Source organism: Apodemus sylvaticus, chromosome 5 (genome assembly GCF_947179515.1).
Source record: "Apodemus sylvaticus chromosome 5, mApoSyl1.1, whole genome shotgun sequence".
NCBI classification, from domain to species: Eukaryota; Metazoa; Chordata; class Mammalia; order Rodentia; family Muridae; genus Apodemus; species Apodemus sylvaticus.
Window position 1 is genome coordinate 25,245,781 of NC_067476.1, and position 25,283 is coordinate 25,271,063.

Here is a 25,283-nt window from a genome sequence, read left to right on the forward strand (position 1 = left end):
AAGGCAAATAAACCCTCTATTCCAAATTCTGCTTTTGTATTTAATTGCAACAATGAAACCTTAATATGACAGAAATTGGTACCAGGTATGGGGAATATTGGTGGGGTAGACCTGGGCATGTTGTTTTGGGAGGATTGTGGAAGAACTTTGGATATTTGGTCAGGAAAAGCAATTGAGTGTTCAGAATTTATGGAGTTGCTGTGAGAGATTGCGAGAGAAGATTGCTGAAGGTGATACAATGAAGACCTGTCCTGTGACAGTTCACAGAGAAGCAAGGACTCTATTAAAGCCATTCATTTGTTATTTTGAATTAAGGATCTGTGGTATCTGGTCAACTGGAGCTGATGAGTCAGCTTGGGGTAACAGCCAGGCCAACACCACTAAAGTACAATCTTTCGTTTTCTGAACAACTGATGCTAGTTAGCCAAGGCTGCAAAGCCAACTGTGAAGCTAGAGCATCATTCAGGTGAAGTCTTCTTGTAGTACTCTCCTCAGCATCATGGTAGCCACGGTTGCATCTCATGATGCCAACCAAACTTTATAATGTGTAAGGTCATACAGGTGGCACTCGTTTGGAAGGTATTAAGTATTCCTGAAGAACACTGTGTGGTAGGGCTGGAGTCCTTGAAGAGAATCTGAGAGGAGTCATTAATGAAGCTGCAGCATACATTGCAATGGATACCTCAGCACATTGGAGATACCAATCATGTGATAACTGAGAAAGAAAGCAGCAGGTGAAGAGTAGAGCAGTGGTTTTTATCTTTTTTTATTAGATATATTCTTTATTTACATTTCAAATGTTGTCCCCTTTCCTGGTTCCTCCTCCCTGAAAATTCCATAATTCATCTCCCTTCCCCCTGTTCTTCAATCAACCCTCTCCTGCTTCCCTGTCCTGGTATTCCTCTGCACTGCACTACTGCACTGAGCCCTTCCAGGACCATGGGCCTCTCCTCCCTTTGATGTCCAACAAGGTCATCCTCTGCTGCCTATGCATCTGGAGCCATGGGTAACTCCATGTGTACTCTTTGGTTGATAGTTTTGTCCCTGGGAGCTCTGGGACTACTGGGTGGCACATATTGTTCCTCCTGTGGGGCTGCAAACCCCCTTCAGCTCCTTGGGTCCTTTCTCTAGCTCCAGAGTAGAGCAGTGTTGAGTCTGTGAGGTACACTGTGCACTGCGGAGGCAGATCTGGAGAAGTGGTCCTGTACAAGAGGATTATGAGTGGGTCCTGGATGTCAAGTACTAAGTTATTTTTTTAACACTGCTGAAAACCAGTTTGGCTTTTTATATTTTTGTCACTGTGTCCTAGTTATTCCCTCTTGGGATGAGAAGTTTGAAACTTATTTTTTATTTTTCAGGAGTGCAGAGTTGAAGAAATTTTGGAATTTCAGAAAGGCTTTGGAACTTTGAAAGACTATAAAAAATTTCAATTCAGAATGCACTTTATTCTGCGGCACAAATATTGGAATGATACCATCTTGGGGATAAGCCTTCAAGAAACATATCTAGGCTTATGGGGTTTTTTTTTTAATTTTTTTGAGAAATTCATACAATATTTTCTTACTATTTCATCTTCCACAATTCATCGCAGGTAAGTCCCTCTACCTCCCCACTCAACATAATGTTGTATCTCTTGCTCCATGCAGCAGTATAGGGGAAAACCAGGACAGGGAAGTGGCAGGGGGTTGATTGGGGAACAGGGAGAGGGAAGAGGGATTATGGGACTTTCAGGGAAGGGGGGACCAGGAAAGGGGAAATCATTTGAAATGTAAAGAACATATCTAATAAAAATAGACCTACAACAAGAAAAAACCAACAAAGCAAATAAGAAAAGCATATACATACATACAAACACAAAATAAACTAACAAGCAAAATCACGGAGTTTGATTTGTGAGGGCTAACTACTCCTGAGCCTGAGGCGAGCCACAGAATATCACTCCTTTTAATAACAATGATTTTCTCCTCTCCCAGCAACTGTGGATAGTAAATAGCTTCTTGGACAGGTGTGGGACTTTGTGCCCACTTCCTCTTCTCCATGGTGGAATCTGCCTGCCTTGCACTTCTGCAGCTCTTCAGTATATCACCACAGTCTGGGAGGTCTTATGTGCATCAGTCTTGTAGTATCTGAAGGATGCTATTTCCTCGACCTCATTCACATTCTCTAGCGCTTCAAAACTTTCCACTTACTTTTTCTCATAGATTCTCGAGTTTTGGGGGAAAGGTGATAAGATAACCTAGTTAGGTCTGAGTGCTCCAAACTCTCGTGCTTTGCACACTGTCTATTCTAGCTGTGGGTCTCTATGGTAATTTACATCTTCTGAAAAGGGAGTTTCTCTGATGTGGGTTGAGAGACGCACTGAAAACCACTGGGTCCATAACCTATCTAGTGTCAAGTTCTTGGTGTTATTAGAAATTTTATATTTTAATAGTGTTGTATTGTGCCAATTTGACAAAGGGTTAGTTATCCTTGTTGGTCTTTTGTCAGCTTGACACTGCTAGAGTTGTATGGGAAGGGGAAACTCAGTTGAGACAATGCCTCCATCAGAATGTCTGTAGGACAATTTCTGTCAGGGAGTTTCTTGTTTAATGATTGATGAGAGAAGGTCTAGCCCACTGTGGATTGTGTCACTCTTGGGGATATGGTCCTGGGTTGTATAAGAAACCAGGCAAAGCAAGCCATAAACCAGTCAGTATTATCCTTGCCTTCATTTCCTGCCTCTAGTTCCTCTCTATGATAAACAGAACCCAAATAAACCCTTTCTTTCCTAACTTGCTTTGATGATGCATTTTTTATTACAACAATATAAACCTAACTCAGACAGTGTGTATAGGCCAATATGATCTTATATCATCTAAATGGCTTGAATACTCATAGATTTTAGTATCTGTCTGTGTTACACAAACTAAATGTTCTCTCTCTATACATATATATATGTGTGTATATATATATGTCTCTATATACATATATATATGTGATATCACATACATATATATCATATATATGATGCTTTATAGTGGGTTTGAACTATGGCATATACCTATATCTATGTCTCTGTCTGTCTGTCTATTTATCTATCTATCTATCTATCTATCTATCTATCTATCTATCTACCTATCATCTCTCTATATATATCTATCTCTATCTCTACCACTACCTCTATCTATATATACTTTTTTGCTTTATTGTAGATTAGAGCCATGACTGTAAATATAACAGACAAGTCTTATAGTCTTATATCACTTATCTATAATTTTCATCACTGTAAATTTATTAGTACTATGTTTGATAACTTTTTCTTTGCTGAACAGTTTTATATCTCTACTTTTTTTCTGAACAATTATCTGCTAATAAGCCCTACTTTTTTATTTGAATTCCACCTTCAGTCAATAGACTCTCTCTCTCCCTGTGTTGACAGTATCAGATGGTTGTGAGCATCTCATCCCCAATAGGCTGCTGGCCTCCTCCAGGCTGAGCAGTTTCCCTGTGTGTAGATAAAGATTCTGGAGTTACTCATATTCTTCTTCTTCTTGTACTCACTTCCTGCTTTGGTTCCCAGGGCTTCTCTGTCAATTTATTGACTCATTTTGTGGTATTATTTTCTGAGAAAAAAAAATCCCAAGAGGAGATTGTTACTTGGAATTACTTGTGTATGAAAAGGTCTTTATTTGCTGAAGTAATGTTTGGGCCTTGAAGGCCTTTTTCTTTAGAATTTGGTACTAGCACTCTGCCTTAAGGTATAGTCAATGGAGTCCATTGTGGTGGGTGCTTAGTGGGTTATTTTAGGTTATAATTACATCTTTTGTCCTTCTCCTTTCTCTTTAAACCCCCTTACGTGTACCTATACCTTGCTCTTTTCCAAATTCACAGCTTTATTTTTCTTTAAAATCACACACACACGCACACGTGCACACACACACACACACACACACACACACACACAAATAGACACACATTCAAATATAAATACACCTGCCCAGTCAGTATATTATTACTTTTTTTGTATATATATGCTGTTAGGGCTGATCATTTGGTATTGGATAGTTGCTGTGTTCTTCCCAAGGTAAAAGACTCTAAGGCTGTTATTTCGCTGAGCTTGGGAGTGAGTTTATTACCTCTGCTCTCTCTGTAAGGTATCTGAGCAGGGCATCATCCCGGAGAATAGTTGCTACAACAATCTTTGTGTATCTCTTGCTTGGGTTGGTGGTAGCTTCTAGTCTTCTACTAGAAAACTATGAAATTAATTTCTAGCATTTAAGGAAGCAAACAGAATCATGAAATGAGGGGCGAAACAGGTTTTCATTTTACACATATTACCTTTATTTCCCCCTAACATCTATTAATGAATATCAGCCTTATATATTTTCCAGTCATCCAGTCTCACAACTTTAAGACTCCTTTAAACTATTGTTCTACTTTTTAACATAAATATGAATTAATAATCCCATCTTATCTTCTGACTATAGTACAAAGTGCTTGTCTTCAGAAGCTAGGAGTCAGACAGAGGCGTGGCATTAAGAGTTTTCTGTACAAGCAGGGACATGGATCCATAAAAGGCTATTTCCTGTAGTCACTCAGGAACCTCAGTGGAATGATAGGCACACCAACCTGGGCACAGAATGTTTGACCCCAAATTTATCCTGTCTACAGTAGCGTAGGAACAGTTGATGGAGCAGAGACTTAGGGAATGGCCAAGCAATAACCTGTTCAACTAGAGACCCATTCCATGGGCAAACACCCATCCCTGACACTGTTAATGATAGTCTATTAATCTTGCAGATGGGAGTCTAGCATGGCTGTCCTCTGAGAGGCTCCACCCAGCAGCTGACTCAGATGGATACCAAGACCTGCAGCCAAACATTAGATGGAGCATGAGTACCTTTATGGAAGAGTTGGGGGAAGTATAGAGGGCCCCAAACGGGATAGAAACTGCACAGGAAGACCAACAGAGTCAACTACTTTGGACCCTTGGGGCCTCTCAGAGACTCAATCAGCAACCAAAGAGCATACATGGGCCAGACCTAGGCCTCCCAGAACATATGTAGCAGAAATGCAACTCCATCTTCCTGTGGAACCAGAATAACTGGAGGAGGGGCTATCCCTAAAGCTGTTGCCTAGAGTGGGGTCTATCCCTAAAGGGGTTGCCTCTCTGTGGAATATATCCTTCTACACAGACTGCCTTGTGCAGCCTCATTGGGAGAGGATGCACCTAGCCCTGCAAAGACTTGATGTGCCAGGAGATACCTCAGAGGAGAAGGGTCAGGAATTGTTGGAGGAGGAATGGGCAGCAACTATATGGATATAAATTAATTAATTAAAATGAGTTTGTTGTACAGAGCTGGACCTGCAGTTGCTCTGCCATTTGTTGGCTATGAGACATTTTCAACACTGTAACCATTTACAAGGTTCATTTATGAGTACTTCCTGGGATTATTTTTCAACTGAAAAAATGCTTCAGAGTACTATCTGTGCAGAAAACTTCTGTTTGTATCTTTTACAAGTTTCATATATTGGATTCCAGTTGCTATATTTTAAAACCTACTCAGTTCTATAAATAAAGGTCTGTTTAGCAATCCACTACCATTTTGATATGTCACAAATCCCTTTATCCACTAAGTATTGGGGTTTGTCCATAAAGTTCTGTCCCTAAATGTCTCTACCTTTCTATCTCCCAGTACCCTAGAATCTCTCTAAGTGACCATTTCTCTGAGTTTCAAGATCTACCTGACTTCCACTGGCTAAGAGAACATTTCCCTTTGGGTTACATTTATGCCTTAGAACTTTGCTCTCAGTAGTAGCAGACATAATAATAATATTTTTTTACAGTCAATCTTTATTCAGTTTCTCTTCTCTGATTTTCCCAAAAACCTTTCTGATGAATGGATGTGTAGGAATTCCTCTCACATGTGTGTATAAAATACATTTGTTCCATTCATCATCCCTGCAAAGTAACAGTAATTAGTCTGTAACTGCTAGCAACAGGAAAGTGTTAGGTGTGGCCTTTCATTAATGAAGGCTGTCTGATGTGGTGTTAAGTGTGAAGGAAGTTGTGTATAGTGAAGGTTTTCTCTTTGAAAAAGAGCCAACAACTGGTTGCGATGCTGTTTCTATTATAAATAGGAAACAGCACAATGCAAAGGTGTTTAAGAGCAGAATGCTCAAAATGAATTGGGGCTGAAAGATCCCTTCCTTAATAGTTCCTGTAAAAAGGCTCTTTTCATCTGAATCAATGGAAGCTTGAAATATGCTAGATAGGAATCCTCCTTATTAATGGCATGTTGGATACTATAATATATTTTATTGAGTCTCACAGCATTTTGGGAGTTAGTTGGTTTAAAAGCTTCTCTCTAAAGACAGCTAAGATGATCTGAATTTGACTACAGTCAAGGGGAAGTTTTCTGAGGTTAGACTTCTATTTAGAAATAGCCTTTCAGCTTTATTTTTTTTAATTTTCCTCATGTTTTGTAAATAACTTTTGGATTATGCGTTGAGTGCCTTAAAATTATTGCTAACTGACACTCTGTGGAAACAGAAGGCTCCCACGCTGTTCTTTTAGTTAGATGGTTAAGCGCTAAGTGCCTCTCACCTGTGCTTCTAAGACATCACTTCTTCAGAGTCTTAGCAAAAGGCACAGATTTTTAAAGTTCTTGTGTTATAATTTCTCACTTGTCTAAAAGAGTAGTTTGAGGCATGACAGATTTGGTGTGTATCAACCATGGTCACTTGAAAACTCACAGAGTGACAGGGGCTGTCTGTTCAAAAGCCAAAGCACATCAGAGTGACACACTATGAAAGAATGGAAGGAACTGTGCAGAATGATTCTTGGTAGTGACAACTGCACTATCTGCGCTTCAGGTCTCTGGTGTCTATTACTCGAGATAATTCTCTTCTCAGTGTATGTGTTTATGGGATTGATTGTGCATGCCCACTAGAGAAAGATGATGACCAGAAAAGCCCACTAGTATGTTAGGGAGAACAAAATTTTTCATTCTTTTTAGGTTCTAGGAAGCTTATCAAAATGAACTTTTCTTCTTTTATTGTTTCATGTTGTAGTGTCTTACATGAGAAATGTTTCTGATAGTCTTGGGCAGTTGAATGCTTGGTTGTCAGTTGGTGGTACTGTTTGAGAAGGCTTAAGAGGTGTGGCCTTTCTGGAAGAAGCATTTCACTTGGCTATGGGAAGTTCAAAATAGGTGCTATTTCTAGTTTGCTCTATCTGCTTTATTGGTGTGGTTTAAGGTTTAAGCATTCAGCTTCCTACTGCCGTGTCTTTGCTCAGCTTTCTTGGATTCTAACCCTCTGAGATCATACCCCCCAGCTCTTCCTTCTATAAGTTAAATTGGCAATAGTGTTCTTTTACAGTAATAGAAAAATAACAAACACATATTTCTGGAAGTATATAGCTATGCACATACACATTTACATATGGACCAGTTTTACCATCTCTGTCGCATCCTGATAAACTTTGACACATTGTTCTCCTGTTTTTTCATATCCATAGGATCTTTTAGTTTATAAAATGTACCTAATACAGCTTCTTATAGTTTTGCTGGGTATAATAGCCTCAGCTGACATTTGTGTTCTCTTAGGGTCTGTACGAGATCTGCCCAGAATCTTCTTGCTTTCATGGTCTCTGGTGAGAAGTCTAGTGTAATTCTGATAGGTCTTCCTTTATATGTTACTTGGCCTTTTTCTCTTACTGCTTTTAATATTCTTTTTTGTTTAGCACATTTGGTATTTTGATTATTATGTGATGGGAGGAATTTCTGTTCTGGTCCAGACTATTTGGAGTTCTGTAGGCTTCTTGTATATTCATGGGCATCTCTTTCTTTAGGTTAGGGAAGTCTTCTTCTCTAATTTTGTTGAAGATATTTACTGGACCTTTAAGTTGTAAACCTTTGCTCTCTTCTATACCTGTAATCCTTAGGTTTGGTCTTTTCTTTGGGTCCTGGATTTCCTGTATGTTTTGGGTTATAAGCTTTTTGCATTTTGCATTTTCTTTGTTGGGTCAATGCTTTCTATGGTATCTTTAGCACCTGAGATTCTTCTATTTCCTGTATTCTGTTGTTGATGTTTGTATCTATGAGTCTTGATTTCTTTCCAAGGAGATATAGAAATATCTCTACAGTTGTCTCCCTTTGTGATTTCTTCGTTGTTTTTACTTCTGTTTTTAGATCCTGGATGGTTTTGTTCAATTCCTTCACTTATTTGTTTGTTTTTGTTTTCCTGTAATTCTTTAAGTAATTTTTGTATTTCCTCTTTTAGGGCTTTGGCCTGTTGACCCATGTTCTTCTGTATTTCTTGAAGTGAGTTTTGTGTTTCCTCTTTAAGGGCTTCTACCTGTTGACTCATGTTCTCCTGTACTTCTTTAAGGAAGTTATTTATATTCTTCTTGAAATCCTCTATCAGAAACATGAGATGTGATTTTAAATCCAGATCTTGCTTTTCTGGTGTGTTGGTGTATCCAGAACTTGCTGCTGTTGGAGAACTTGGTTCAGATGGTGCCATGTTGCCTTGGTTTCTGTTGGTAATGTTCTTGGGTTTGCTTTTTGGCATCTGGTTATCTCTGGTGTTAGCTGGTGTTACTGTCTCTGACTGTGGCTTATCTGTCATGCAAGCCTCTGTATCTGTGCTCTGAAGAGACCCGTTCTATCTGTGTACACTGGTATGTAGGTGCTACTGTGAGACCTGATCTCTTGTCATTATATCTGGGTTTGGAGCTCTGTGGCCCGGATCAACTCTGGATGCAGGCAGAAATCAGAAGACTCCTGTCCCAGGTTGCTCCTAGGCTCTTGTGTTCTCAGGTTTTCTGGCTGTTTCCTCTAAGCAGCAGGGGTGGTCCTCCCTGTGCTGCCTGGCTGCACTGTGCACTCCTCAGTGGTTAGCTACCTCTGTGCATCACTTGGTTATGGTGCACGGTGGTCCCAAGCTGGAGACAGAAACCAGAGGGCTTCTGCCAGAGTGTTCCAGGCTTGAGCCTCTTAGCAGTGGGGGGTGGTTCTACCTGTGTAGGCAGGCCTCTCTGAACTCCTGGATGGTTAAGCTGCCTCCCTGTGCTGCTTGGGTATAGCATGCTGTGCTAGAGGATGGACCCAAGCTGGAGACAGAAACCGAAGGGCTTCCGCCAGAGGGTTCAGGGTATGTTACTTGAGTTTTTTTTTTTTTTAATAAAGAATAACAAATTACTTAAATATGTTTTAAAGTGTAAGGAAAATACTTTGTCTTGAAGATTTAATAAGATATTCTCAAAAAATATTTTGCAGTCTGTAACATGATCTATTTTGCAAGAGAGCACAATGAAAAGTTGGACCCAATCAAGCTGATTGACACATCATTGACATCACTTATTTTTGAGTATTTGTTTGCTTAGAATACTTAAAATCAATTCTCAAATGAATGTCAGTTTACAACATAGTATGCATTAGCTCTCTGCAACATTCTTCACACGTCTGAAGTTTTGGAATATGCATGGCTCTCCCTACTTCTATGTCCTGACTCCAGTAAACACATTCTGTACGCTGAGTTTATGAACTTTTAATTAAGATACTAAAGAATTTTCTTTTATGTGCTTGGCTAATTCCAAGAGTCTTCAGACTTGTAAATTGATCCATTTTGTAGATTTTATTCTTTAAGCCTGAATAATAATCTGCAGCTATTCATCCTATCCAATTTTATTCATTGTTTTTTTATCTTGGTCACTGATAGTACAGTGAAACTCTAAGTAAAGATGTCACTTGGCCAAAATTACATAAGACATAAAACATGAGTTGAAATGTGAGCAGGAAAAAAGGTAAGTCTTTTGGTTTATTCTGTATCATAAATGTTCTTTAGGTGATGTTTACTTTGAATGAATAAATTGATTATTTTATATAGCAATTGTGTTATATTTAAATATAAAATATGATAATGGTGAATAAAGTGGCATAAAATATTCTGTTGAGGCTTTTTAGTAGCAGGTCTTTAACTTGGCTACTCTTAACAACTAAAGGAACTTTGACAGTTAAGTAATCCCTTCACCTCTTAAGTACACCAGGGCTTTATTATTAAGTACACTGCCTGGAAATGGTGTGCTTTTTCATGCACACTATAAACAGTTTTGTTAGATTCGTAATCCTGCTTGTCAGATTTGTTCACTGTTTGATATTAATCAGTAGGTTTATAAAAGGTGCAGCACTGGACAGAAATGAACAGAAAATACATTATGAATAATGTGTCCATAAATCACAGAGAACCATACAGCTCTAACTCTGAGGTGTACAGAATATTTTGACATTTCGTGGGTGGTTTGATAGCTTGTTACTAATCCTAAAGTTTAATAGTGGAAGCTACTGTCTGTTCCATGACTAGAATTGGCTATCCCAATGCAAGTTTGTTAAGAATTCATGATACTCTGTTTTTTAATTTTTTTAAATCGGTTTTAGGAATTCAGAAAGGCTGGACAGAAGGTGCAGATATTTTCTATGTACCCCTCTCCTAGGCATGTGTAGCTGCCTCAGTTATGAACATCCAATCCCTGAGTGGTATATCCATTATGGCTTATAAACTATACATACATATCATCGTCAGTGAGGCTCATGATTTACATTGGAATTCTGTCTTATTGATGCACATACTTTGGGTTGGTAAACTTTAAATTGCATGTATCCATCATTAGTGTGTAGACAATATTCTCATTGCCCCCTAAATTCTCTTGGCTGTCCCCAGTCATTCCCTCTGTCCTCCTATTCCATTGGATAGCCAGTGGTCTTTTTATGGGTTTTGTAGTTTGCTTGCCAGAATGTCATAAAATTGGAGTCATCTGCTCATTAGCATTTTCAGATTGTCTTTTCTCTAAATATTTTGCACTTATTTTTCTCTTTGTCTTCTCAGGACTTGAAATTCCATACAATACTGAATTCCTTTTCCAATTTATCCCATTCATCCACTTAAGTATATTTTGGCTTCTTCAAAATGTTGACAGGCATGAACAATGCTTCTATGAACATTCATGGACATTTTTAAAAAATGTTCGTGTGGACACATTTTCAACTCCTCTGAGTAGATTCTATGGAGTGCAATGGAAGATCAAATAAGAAGACTATGTTGATGTAGGATTGGTGAAAATCTTTTCCCAATTTGTTGGTTGCTGATTTGTCCTCTTGACGGTGTCCTTTGCCTTACAGAAACTTTGTAATTTTATGAGGTCCCATTTGTCAATTCTTACTCTTAGAGGATACGCTACTGGTGTACTGTTCAGAAATTTTCTCCCTGTACCGATGTCCTCAAGGATCTTCCCCAGTTTCTTTTCTATTAGCTTCAGAGTGTCTGGCTTTATGTGGAGGTCCTTGATCCATTTGGATTTGAGCTTAGTACAAGGAGACAAGGATGGATCAATTCGCATTCTTCTGCATGCTGACCTCCAGTTGAACCAGCACCATTTGTTGAAAAGGCTATCTTTTTTCCATTGGATGTTTTCAGCCTCTTTGTTGAGGATCAAGTGGCCATAGGTGTGTGGGTTCATTTCTGGATTTTCAATCCTGTTTCATTGATCCTCCTGCCTGTCACTGTACCAATACCATGCAGTTTTTAACACTGTTGCTCTGTAGTATTGCTTGAGGTCAGGAATACTGATTCCCCCAGACTTTCTTTTGTTGCTGAGAATAGTTTTAGCTATCCTGGGTTTTTTGTTAATCCAGATGAATTTGATAATTGCTCTTTCTAACTCTGTGAAGAATTGAGTTGGGATTTTGATGGGTATTGCATTGAATCTGTATATTGCTTTTGGCAAAATGGCCATTTTAACTATATTGATTCTACCCATCCATGAGCATGGGAGGTTTTCCCATTTTTTGAGGTCTTCTTCCATTTCCTTCTTCAGAGTCTTGAAGTTCTTGTCATATAGATCTTTCACATGTTTGGTAAGAGTCACCCCAAGATACTTGATACTGTTTGTGGCTATTGTGAAGGGGATCATTTCCCTAATTTCTTTCTCAGCCTGCTTATCCTTTGAGTATAGGAAGGCCACTGATCTGCTTGAGTTGATTTTATAACCTGCCACTTTGCTGAAGTTGTTTATCAGCTGTAGGAGTTCTCTAGTGGAGTTTTTTGGGTCACTTAGGTAGACTATCATGTCATCTGCAAATAATGATAGTTTGACTTCTTCCTTTCCAATTTGTATCCCTTTGACCTCCTTATGTTGTCAAATTGCCCGAGCTAGTACCTCAAGAACAATATTGAAAAGATAAGGAGAAAGGGGGCAGCCCTGTCTAGTCCCTGATTTTAGTGGGATTGCTTCAAGTTTCTCTCCATTTAGTTTGATGCTGGCTACTGGTTTGCTGTATATTGCTTTTACTATGTATGGGCCTTGAATTCCTGTTCTCTCCAAGACTTTAAGCATGAAAGGATGCTGAATTTTGTCAAATTCTTTTTCAGCATCCAATGAAATGACCATGTGGTTTTTTTCTTTGAGTTTGTTTATGTAGTGGATTGCATTGATGGATTTCTGTATATTGAACCAACCCTGCATTCCTGGGATAAAGCCTACTTGATCATGGTGGATGATCATTTTGATGTGTTCTTGAATTCGGTTGGCAAGAATTTTATTGAGTATTTTTGCATCGATGTTCATCACCAATCCTACATCAGATAGAGGGCTAATATTGAATATATATAAAGAACTCAAGAAGTTAGACTCCAGAAAACCAAACAACCCTATTAAAAATGGGGTACAAAGTTAAACAAAGAATTCTCACCTGAAGAACTTTGGATGGCGGAGAAGCATCTTAAAAAATGATCAACTTCATTAGTCATTAGGGAAATGCAAATCAAAACAACCCTGAGATTTCACCTTACACCAGTCAGAATGGCTAAGATTAAAACTTCAGGAGACAGCAGGTGTTGGAGAGAGTGTGGAGAAAGAGGAACACACCTCCACTGCTGGTGGGGTTGCAAATTGGTACAACCACTCTGGAAATCAGTCTGGCGCTTCCTCCGAAAACTGGGCACCTCACTTCCAGAACATCCTGCTATACAACTCCTGGGCATATACCCAGAGGATTTCCCCACCATGTAATAAGGATACATGTTCTACTATGTTCATAGCAGCCCTATTTATAATTGCCAGATGCTGGAAAGAACCCAGGTATCCCTCAACAGAAGAGTGGATGCAAAAAAATGTGATATATCTACACAATGGAGTACTATTCAGCCATTAGAAACAATGAATTCATGAAATTCTTAGGCAAATGGATGGATCTAGAGAACATCATACTAAGTGAGGTAACCCAGACTCAAAAGGTGAATCATGGTATGCACTCACTAATAAGTGGATATTAACCTAGAAAACTGGAATACCCAAAACAATCCACACATCAAATGAGGTACAAGAAGAAAGGAGGAGTGGCCCCTTGTTCTGGAATGACTCAGTGAAGCAGTATTCAGCAAAACCAGAACAGGGAAGTGGGAAGGGGTGGGTGGGTGGACAGGGGGAGAGAAAGGGGCTTACGGGACTTTCGGGGAGTGGGGGGCTAGAAAAGGGGAAATCATATGAAATGTAAATAAAAAATATATTGAATTAAAAAAACCAAAAAAAAAGAAGAAGAATATGTTGAGTTTTGGATGGAACTGACAAACTCTCTTCTAAAGCCCTTTATACAGTGCAGGTTGTGGTTCCTATAATCTCACAAGCCCCCAGCATTGTTCTTGCCAGGATATTTGAGTAGGTAGTGCTTAATCATTTAAAAATATTTGTCAGTATGTAAAAGTTCTGTAGCACAACTGGATTTATAGAATGTAAAACCATGAACAACTATATCACATGCATTTTAATCTTCTATCATCTCTCTGTATTTTAGCAACTATTCAGTTGTTATTTTACCACTGTATAATCAGATGTTTTATCTATAAATACACCCATTGTTCTCTAACGTGAAGTATTGAAAATGACTCAGAAGTGGTTTAAAAATATTTTAGCAACTCCAAGGTTTGAATCCAGACAGGTGTTATGAGGACCCACTAAATTAACCACCAGTCAGCGTAATATGTGGAATAGTGGCTTATGATAATAAGCTGTCATTCCTGGATAAAAATAAAAGTTTCTCTACTAGTTTTACATATAGATCCTCATCTCCTGAATATATGGATTATAGAAATTAATATATGAGCCATTACCCCTCTCTACACTCAATCCTCCTTTCTCACACTTAGTTTCAAGGAGCCTGATATTTTTGAGACAGTTTCCATGTATGATAACCTCTGCACATTGGGTAAGAATATGTTTTAATTCTGAAGTGTTCTCTTGTTTTTATCTTTCTACAGTCTTCTCCCTTATTTCATAATTCTCAGGGCCTTATTTGCTGGGTATTTTCCCCAGCGATGCTATGGTTTGGAGTCATGGTGTGGTGTCACTGCCTTTATCTCAGCTGCTGCTGGGGAACAGTATTGAACCTAGAGAGATAAGAAAACAAACATGATAAGAACTAATAATTCTGTTCTTTCTAAAGTGTTGTAGAAAATGTGTGATTATAAGTTTATTTGTAGCAAGGATGAATTTCTCTTAACACATTTTGTCTATGTTGAGATTGAGGGTCTCACATAGCTCAGGCTAGACTTTAACTCACAACTCATTCTTCAGTCTCCAGAGTGCTGTAATTAGGTGTACACACTTGCTTTTCCATCCATTTGACATCTATTATAATCCAGGAATTACAATCTCATTGATAGGAAGGTAATGTAACCTTTCAGGACTTAACACATTACCAATCCTTTCAAGTACTGAAGAATTCTTTTCTACTTTTCTTTTTATTTGATTATTCATAAAAGTAGAGATCAACAGCAGGTATTTTAGAATTTGTTAAGATATGGAATTGCATAAAGATGCAAACTCAGAATCAGTGCATATGAAGCTTGCATTACAAGGTAAATTTAGACTATAGCATCAATATTCTCAGACTGTGGACTAATCTTGAAGCCTTTGGGGCTAGAAAGACTGGCCTCTAGTCTCAAAATCTCCCAAACCTACATGTGCAATGTATTTAGCCTTTTACAGTGTTCATACTCTGTGCTTTATCAAGACTTTTGCATCTATTCATTAATTTGTCTGTCTGTCTATCTATCTATCTATCTATCTATCTATCTATCTATCTATCTATCTACCTTAATAGGGTCTAATTTTATAACCTGGTTGACCTTGAACCTTTTATGTAGAACAGGGTGGCCTTGAACTCACAAAAGATAGGGAGTCCCTGCTTCATCCTCCTGAATGCTGCTATTAATTCATGAGCCACCACTTCTGGATACTTTTTATTAATTAATTTATTTACTTTACATCATGGCCGAGTTTCCCCTACTTTACATCACGATTACCGGTTCCCCTGCCTCCTCTTCTCTCAGTCCTTCTCCACCTCCCACACCTCCCATACTCCCATTAACATCTCCTCCTCCTCTTCTTTTGTTTGAAAGTGGAGGCCTACCATGAATATCAACCAGCCTCAGCATATCAAGTTTTAGTAAGCTAGGCATGTTGTCTTCTATTGAGGCTGGACAAGGCAGCCCAGTTAGGGGAAGGGGGCCTAAAGGTAGAAAACAGAATCAGACCTAGCCCCTGCTCCCACTGTGAGGACTCCCATATAAAGATCAAGCTACACATCTGTTACGAATGTGCAGAGGGCCCAGGTGAATCCCATTCATGCTCTCTGGTTGGCAGTTCATTCTGTATAAGTCCCTATGGGCTCAAGTTAGTTGATTCTGTAGGTTTTCTTGTGGTATCCTGTGTCATCTACTTCCTAAAAGTCTTCCCTCTTTTCTGTAGGATCCCCCACGCTCTGCCTAATGTTTGGCTGCTGATCTCTGCATCTGTTCCCATCAGTTGCTCAGTGAAGCCTCTCTGATTATGATTATGTTAGGCACCTGTATGCCAGCCAGTGTAGCAGAATATCATTAATAGTTAAGGGTGGGGTCCATCTCATGGCATGAATGCCATCCTGCACATCTTGTAGGTACTCCTGGATTTTTAAGAATAATTGTGATGCAACTGAATGCGACAAGTATTCATGGTAGACATCAATAAAGGGGAAAACTAAATGAGATTTGGGAGAAGAGGAGAAAAATGTAAAAAGGTTCTTATATTGCAAACACTTATTACAGAGTGTGAATAATGATAGGAAGAAGAATCAATGAAGTAGTATGCCAATACCAGTTTTAGTGAACAAATGGTTATAGCTTTAGTGCTTATTCCTTAGTACAGAAGAGAAGAAAGATTGAAGAGCATCTTTCATATGATACATGTGCGATATGAAACTCCTATGGCATTGATAATTTCATTTGTCTTCAGCTTGGGCTCCTTGTCTAGGACCAAGAATGCTGTCAATATTATGCCATTGCTTGACATTTTTACTCAAAGGTTTAAAAAATACATCGAAGTATTATCTGAAGGAGGGAACAGACTCACTTTTAGGCATGAATACAAACACAGAGAAACCATAATTCTGGTGCAGTGTAGGAACCTAATTAAGACTAATGAGGCAACATAAAATTTAATGTATGATGAATTTTATATGTCCAATTATTATAGCTGTACAAGTTGTTTGTTAGAGTTGATCTTTGGTGACTTTCTCCCTACAGGCATTCCTCAGGAGACTGAGTGTAAGCCTAGGTATGCTTCTAGAAAAGCCAACACAAGGGCATCTATGAAGACTCAGTGTTCAGTTTGTATCCTGCACAGTTGGACCCAGAAAGCAATAAAGCCAGACTTGTTCATGTTGTGGAAAAGTTCTTCCAGCTAACAAAGCATGAGTTTAGTGACATCAAAGCTTATAGCCAATGACCAAAGAATTAGTCCCATACAGAGATATACTGAATTCCTATGGAGACTTAGGATCTTGCTGACGCACAGGAATTCATGAGGAGCTAAATAAGACAGCTGTTCTAGAATTTGAACAGAGTCTAGCTGAAGACATAGAGACCCAAGTAAAAAGGAATTAGTTGCTACCAGTCTGGAAGTCAGAGATTTCATATAACATGATAAACTTCTATGAATAAATGCACCACACTAAATTATAGCTACTATTTGCTGAATTTCCCATGTGATGGGGAGTTGGCTAAGGTGCAAGGTGAATTTTGTTTGGTCCTTATAATAGTTCGTTGACTTTACTAACAATATTTTGTTCAGAAGAAGCAGGAACAGAGGAAGACAACATAAGAACACTTTCAGTCTCTGTCTAACTAGAATTAGAACATCGACCCCAAAATGGCATCTAGTCTAGAGAGATGGGATTATGGTTTTATAAGAACTTTTGATACATACAGGCCAGGATCCTGCTTATATACAGTGTCAAAAAATGGCAATAACAAATGTATTGTAATATTTAAAAAGTAGAAACCTAAAGGTTTCTTACATTATTTTCTCCTGAGACTTTTTATAAATGGAGTTCAAAATTGTAGCCTGTTAGGTATAAAACCTTCCTGCTTTATAGATTGAGGATTTAATTTAATTATCTGCTTAGTGACACACAAGCTTTGTTAAGAAAAAAAAAAAAAACTTTCTGAAAGCTCAAATTTAGAGACTTCTGGATCTTGTTGGTCTCCAGGGATGATGATTCAGATTCACTGCGAGATGGTTCAGGCTAAGGACGAAGCCCAGATATCCATAGAAGGCAGCAGCCAAACCAGCTAACTAACACACTGACCACAGTTCAGCACTGTGGGAATTACAAAATCAAGGCTCAAAAGAATGAAGTACATTCTCCTCTGTTCTTGACTCAGTCCTGGTCTGTCTTAACTCCTCACACTCTTCTTCTGATCCTGACTTGACAATTCCAAAAATGACAAAGATTAAGAAGGTACAAGTTTTAAAGATGAAGTAGCAGACCTGGAGGTTAATGCAGGCAGTGTAGAAGTGATTCCCACATTCTTATTTCCGTGTCTACCTGTGTCTGTATCTTGAGAGATTTTCTTTCCATCCACAAATTTTATAACATTTGGTCTCACTTGTTTGGTGACTGTGAAGCTGGAACTTTTCCTCCAAATAAGGCAAACTGAAAAATGTGCTTAGCTTATAGGTGAGCACATTGGTTGTTCAGTGGCCCATACGGATGGAGTTCTAGCTTGCATTCACGGGAAGCACATTCACATATATGAAATAAATCCAACACTTAATAACCCACTCTTATAAATTACAGATTGGTTCAAATATGCACTATTTAGTGTTTAATAAAAAAACCATTTGTTTTACAATTGTGGATTTAGAGAATTGCATACTTCAGTGACAATATGGAAAACTCTAAATCAACTGGATGGTTCATTTTATTCTGTACCATAATCCAATATTTAAAAATGACCCACTTTGCTTTAAAAGCATATAAGCTTTAAGGTATCTTAGTGTACTTAGGACTGTGTTACCTGCTCTTCTTTTCAAATTACTGTTGACATGATTGTCCCTGTCCCAAGGTTCCGCAGAGAACTCCTTGATGACACTTATCTGCCTCCATTTTTAGACATGATTTCATTAACAGCCATTCTTCTATCATCGTGCTCTCTCTGTGGTCTGTAGAGTTCATCAGATGTGTGTGTTAATGGCATCAGCTGGGTTCAGGTTCCACTACAGCTGAACCTCTCTATTGTTAATCACTTAGCTAACATATGTCAATATCATAGAACCTAATGACACTCTCTCTGGTGAGCGCCTTTTTATTCCTGTATCTGCCCTCCAGAAAGATCAGAAAAGCATCGAGTATCATTGTGAGCTCAGCAGTGGTGAGTAGTATGCAGTTAACCTTCTCTCACTCGAACAACAGCATTCAACGTGGGTTAGAACCTTTCAACTTGCCCAGCCTTTCCTAGTGATTTTTGTTTTGCAGTCCTTCCTTTTCTCTCTTCCTTTGCTACTTTCACAAGCAAAAACCAGGGGCTTGCAAGTCCAAAAGAGGAGAGATGTTTACATCTTTCCACTCCGCAGTCACATCCAACATTTCTCATCTTGAAGTGGCATAGCTAGGCGTAATCTTTGTTTGCTTTCTGCAGTGTTATTGCTCCCTGGGGACACTGAGCAAGTCCAAGACTGGGTGGGAAAATGTGGATCTGTTCAGGATGTATATTGCACTTAAGAATTTTTGGCATACTGAGATAATTTTGATCCTCATATCTTATATTTGGTGTCCTTTGATAGCTTAGAGTTGAATAAAGTTTCTCTTTCTCTCTATCTCTGTCTCTCTGTCTGTTTCTGTGTCTCTGTGTCTCTGTCTCTGTCTCTCTGTTTCTGTGTCTCTGTGTCTCTGTGTCTCTGTGTCTGTCTCAGTCTCTATCTCTCTCATTCTCGCTTTGTCCTCTTTTATTCTGATGTCACTGTAAACAGAAAGATGAGGGCTTAATACTGAGGGGCTGCTGGCTTCAGGGTGTGTGGTGGGCTCAGCAGAGTGTGATGGTAGAGAGTCGTTCCACTTCAAGGAGGACACTGCCCAATTTTTTAAACTTAATAGGATTAGTCATGGGAACTATTTTTAGCCGAAGTTCAACTTTATCCATGTATTTTAATGTGGGAAAATTGTGTCCTTTTCCCTCTGCTAATGTTTGATGTATTCCAGCCCTCCTGTGAGTGTGTTTGAGTATCTTAGGGGATCTGGAGTGGAGGAGAACTTCCGCTCAGATTCTCTCTGTTTTCTTTCGGGAAAATGACATTCCAAAGCTGTTTCACTTTCTGACAGGAAGTGGAGTCTTGCCAAAAATGATTAAAGTCCAAGAAAGCATAACAGCCCCAAAGCTGCCGCAGTTCTTTAGGAGCCCGAGTTTGACATTGTGTCAAACAAACATGAAATATTGTTTAATAAATTTGAATAATACAGAGATAGGGAAAAATCATTCTTGGCTTATAGCAGTAGTGCTCTGTATTGAGTATGTAAAAGACTACCTACTCCTAATAAATTGAAATTAATATGTGAATACTCTTGTGTAAAGTTATCCCAGCTTGTGACTTCCTCTGTTATACTAGTTATGTGTATGAGGGAAAAAATTGTCTGAATTATGTGTAAGTTCAAACGTTTCTACATAGTGTTCAGTGAACAACTCCTAGGGTGAATCACCCCTCTCCTAGTAGAGAGCTTTCAAGAAAATATGAAAGGTACAAGGTGGATTCATTGATAAATTCGTTTATGACAAAAGAGTTTGAATAAAAGGGGTTAGATAATAATTCAAACTTAAGTTGATATTTGCAAAAATAAACCACCAAAACATTATACAATTTCACTAATAATTTTCCCACCCAAGATAATTATGCAACTCCTCTATCAAATAAAGTTAAACAAGGAAAAAAACCCACAAACTTCTCTTATTAAAAAAATTAACACCTCTTTAAAAAATGAGGGAATTTTTTTCAGATACTTAGAACGTATCTGAAAACTTAATCATCATACTAAAATTCTTCTTTTTGTTTTCTTTGATGTTACTCTTCCAGGTGTATATTTGAAATACATGTTTTTAATGAAAAGGATTCAGTGATTTCTGTACTCACAGACACTCAACAAATCCCACAATTCATGATCACTAGTTAGACATGTTAAATTGATTAGAGAAGTCATTCAGTGTCGTTGGGTACCATTTGTCACTTCATAAACAGCTACAGTGTGCTGCCTCCAAATGCAGACAGACCACCAAATAAATCACATCAAATGGTGGGAGTAGTTGCTATCCTTTCATCTATAATTGGTACAGTCCTCTCCTGTCACATTTGCTCATTCTGGATTGACAGACAGGGAAAGGGCAGCCTCTGTCAAAGACATTCAGAGAGTGTGTGTTCGGGTGATGTACCTGCTAATAGATATCCATCATAATATTACATTAATGTCACCCTGTATTAAACATACAACTTGCCCATCTAGGTATCTGATGTTCGACCCATAAGGATCTGTTCCCACAGGAAATAAGCTCTTAGCTTTGACAGGAAATTGATAGATGCCAAAGCAAAAACATGATTTACAGATACATAGGAAAGAACATGTATTTACAGATACAGGTACATTGCATGTACCAATCCAGTGTGTGTAACTAAAAAGATAGAAAGTTTAATTTCAGACACTGTAATTTATATGTATATGTATATATATATATATATATATATATATATATATATATATATCTGAAATATGGTTTTTGCCAATTTCAATACACAATTCATTTTAAAGGAATTCTTCTCTTTTCTTATTAAACTAAAAGTAGCCACTGTTAAAATTAATGCTTGGTATTATGTCCTAGATTAAGACTTTAATGAAAATCTGCTTTCTTGGAGGTCAAAACTCTTTCACCCTGCAATATCTATGTGTTTTGGTGCATGTGTTCATGTATATATGCATACACCATACACAGGGGCTTCTGTATATATTATGCAATAGAGTCAAACCAACATTAAAAATTAACATAAATTAATGAAGACAATATACTTTCATAATGTCAAGTCTTTAAACACTGTGCACTCTGGGGAAATAGAAATGGCCCATGGTTGTTGCTGAACTGTCTCTCCTACACTGTGATCTACTTTGTGAAGATAATGTTTGTTTCCACTCAACTAACTTGAAACGCACATTGGAAAAGCTGTTATATTTTTCAATCTGAATTTGCATGTGCCATCTCATTATATTTTCATAGAAATGTGATTACTTATATTTCCCATTTTATAGACGAGGAAATAAAGGTGGTAAGAAGATAATGCACACAATATTGCCTCCCCCACCCTCACTAAAGGAATGAAGCTCTATGGTAGTGAGACTTGAACGCTCAATGACTTTGCACTGTGTATCCTTACACAATTGTGAACCAAACATGGTAGTGATACCAGGAAAGGCAGATGTAGGTCTGCAAATGCACTGCTGCCCCTCACATGTCACATTTCTAAGTGCTGGATGCAGAAGTGGCATGTTTGGGAAGCCTCCCCTATAGCACTCTAAGCTTTACCCCATGTCTAACCTGAAGATCTCTGAAGAAGAAAAGAAAGTAGGTGAAGGGCTTCTTCGGGGAGAGCAAACAAAACCAGGCTTGACCAATAGAGAAATAAGTTGTTCAAATGGTTCCTGGTATTATATTTTACTAGTTGAAATCTACCTTTCTTTTCCTTCCTTCCTTCCTTCCTTCCTTCCTTCCTTCCTTCCTTCCTTCCTTCCTTCCTTCCTTCCTTCCTCTTTCTTTCTTTCTTTCTTTCTTTCTTTCTTTCTTTCTTTCTTTCTTTCTTTCTTTCTTTCTTTCTTTCTTTCTTTCTCTTTTTCCTTCCTTCCTTCCTTCCTTTCCTTCCTTCCTTCCTTCCTTCCTCTTTCTTTCTTTCTTTCTTTCTTTCTTTCTTTCTTTCTTTCTTCTTCTCTTTCTTTCTTTCTTTCTTTCTTCTCTTTCTTCTTCTTTCTTTCTTTCTCTTTTCCTTCCTTCCTTCCTTTCCTTCCTCTTTCTTTCTTTCTTTCTTTCTTTCTTTCTTTCTTTCTTTCTTTCTTTCTTTCTTTCTTTCTTTCTTTCTCTTTTTCCTTCTTTCCTTCCTTCCTTCCTTTTCCCCTCCCTTTCCTCCTCCTCTCTCCTTCTTTCCTGTCTCTTCCTTCTTTCCTCTTCCTTCTTTTCTTCCTTTCTCCTTCTTTCCTTCCTTTCTCCTTCTTCCCTTCCTTTTTTCTTTCTTTTTTCTTTTCTCTTCTTTCTTTCTTTCTTTCTTTCTTTCTTTCTTTCTTTCTTTCTTTCTTTCTTTCTTTCTTTCTTTCTTTCTTTCTTTCCCTTCTATAAAGAAAATAAACCCTTGTAGGGAAATGTGGGAATCTGCTCAAAACTGGTGAATGGAAGTTATAAACAATGGCAAGAACTCTCCAAAGGCCATGCCTTATTCTCCTGGGGGATCTTATTTCCTACAAATGACTGGATTCAATGGGAACCTTGAAAGATGAGTTGCAATAAAAATGAGTTGCTGCAACCTTTTCTGAGAGATTCATTAATAGGAAGCAGTGCTTGCTTTTCCTATTGGCTGATTCATTTAGGTTTCAACAAACACATTTGTTTTGTGAAGTCTAATTTCTGAAAGAATAATGAATCTGTTGCTCTTTAGCTAATGGATAGTTAAAAAGAAAAATACTAAATTAATTTGAAAATCAGTTTAGGTAAATAAGCAGTCCAAAGCGATTCTGGGTGTTTCACCTAACTTGCAAAAAAAAAAAATATGATCTCCTCTGATTGATAAACAGCACAGAATTGACCAGCAGCTTGCATGGGACTGTGCTCATTGTCAGCGAATGCTGGAGAAAGGTCAATGGTTAATTAAATAATCCATCACCTCAGGATAGAGAGTAGTTCTCAACTTTGACAATCGGTGACAGAAATATTCAAAGGTCAAAAACTGAGTTACAATATATTCCAGTTTGTTATCCTCTATTATGAAGATGTGACTTGATCCAAGAATTACAGGATGAAAAAAGTTCCATTTCTCTAGTACCATACTTCCCCAGGAAGTTTTAGATCATTTATTGACTTTGGTTGTAAAATTATTTTGGAGCTATAGACTTCTCTTAATTTTTAGACTCTGCAAAAATTTATCATTGGACAATAAGCACTTTGTTTTCATGCTTGAAAGCCATGTGGTGAGGACGCACAGAGGTTGAGAGGAATCTTGTCTGAGAATTGCTGTCTCTGCAGCTTGATGATTTCAAGCCGCTGTCTGCATTCTGAAGGAACGGAGTCAATACAGAGCTTCGAGCTGCCTTCTTTGCTCTCTCCTTACTGGGTACCATCTCCACTAGGATGACTCCTCTGCAAATTAGAAGTTCAGATTTCAGCTGGATGTATCAATATGACCTAGTTTCTCTTGGTCAGCATTGGTGTCTTCATTATCATTTCCAGACATTATTTAATTTGAGTTGTTTTGTCTCGAAAAATCTCCCACTCTCCTTTATCCTTTACTCCTTCCTGCCTCAGAAGCCCACTGATTCATCCCGAGAGATCAAAACTCAAATGTTCAGATTTCTTTCCTCCCTTCTGTGTGTATTTGTGTGTATGTGTTTGTATGTGTGCACGTGTTTGTATATGTGTGTACGTGTTTGTTTGTATATGTAGGTGTGTGTTTGTATGTGTGAATGTGTATGTGTTTTGTAGGTTGACCAAACAACCCCCAAACTACCCTCTATTTCAGCCATTCCACCAGCCTTTTCTCTTTACCTCTTGGAGCCAAATACCAAACACAGACAAGGAAAAGAGGTGCACTAGATTAACTGCATTCCAGGAAGCCATAAATCACAAGTGATTAAAATAATTGACAACAATAGAAAGAAAACATTATCCTGTGCTTGTGAGAAGGAAAGTAGTCACCAGTTGAGATCACCACAGGTTTAGAAGAGAGAATGGTTGATCTGAATAGAAAAACAATGCCTCACTCTTGTCCCCTGAGAAAGCAGGGCAAGGCAGGGCTCAGCCAGTGATATTATATGGCTGTGTTACTCTGTTGAAATGTCCATTTATATGGCTTTGAAAGGAGGGGAATTTGACCCGTGTGAGTGTGCACTGCTGTACCCCCTCGCTGTCTGGGTGATCGTGGCTATTCCAAGCATGGTCAAGTGTTATATGATTATTTTATCTCTTACTGTAAAGTGCTTTGAGAGACTTTGTATGAGAGGCAATATAAAAATAAATTGAATTGAACTATGGCTTCACCTTCCCACGTTTTAGTGCAGAAACCTTTAGAGCAAAAGTGCAGTGCTATGATAAAGGACTAGATTAAGACTGTGTCAGGAAAATGGCCAGCTCTAGAGCTCCCTGGCCTGGAGAGAGAGACAGAGAGACAGAGAGACAGAGAGAGACAGAGATTGAGAGAGAGAGAGAGAGAGAGAGAGAGAGAGAGAGAGAGAGAGGTAGAGTTTTTCTGTGATATGTGGTTATTTTTTTAAGTTCCCTTTTAATACTAGAAAATGATAGTTGCATTTTTATAAAGTTTCTTACTTTAAGTCATAAGAAATTAAGAATTTACTTTCAGTTAATGTATTTCTACAAAAACAACATTGTTAATTATACAAATATCTCATTTACAGAACACACTACTGTGCATTAAAAGTCACCAGGTCAGGCTATAAAGGGCAAAGGTCAGAATCACATCATCTGACTCTCAGAAACCATAATTGTAATAATTTTTCTTTAAAATAAAATAATCTGGCCTTGGAATAATGGGTTTTTCTTGTGGAAATAGAATTTTGGACTTGCTGTCACTACTTCAATGCATTATTTTAATAAATGACTCTTGATTTACCAGAAGTGCTGGATTTCGACGGTACTAGCCAACCTTTGCATGTGTTTGAACAGGAGAAATAGGTGCC

At 38.2% G+C, this 25,283-nt stretch overlaps 1 long non-coding RNA gene across 1 annotated transcript in view; it reads left to right on the top strand.

Annotated features, from left to right (window-relative positions):
* The window catches only part of LOC127685342 (uncharacterized), a 163,562-nt gene that overhangs the window by 55,249 nt on the left and 83,030 nt on the right, over nt 1–25,283 (top strand). The window contains exon 2 of the long non-coding RNA XR_007977844.1: nt 1,359–1,591. This is a non-coding gene — a long non-coding RNA (uncharacterized LOC127685342). The remainder of the gene's footprint in view (nt 1–1,358; nt 1,592–25,283) is intronic.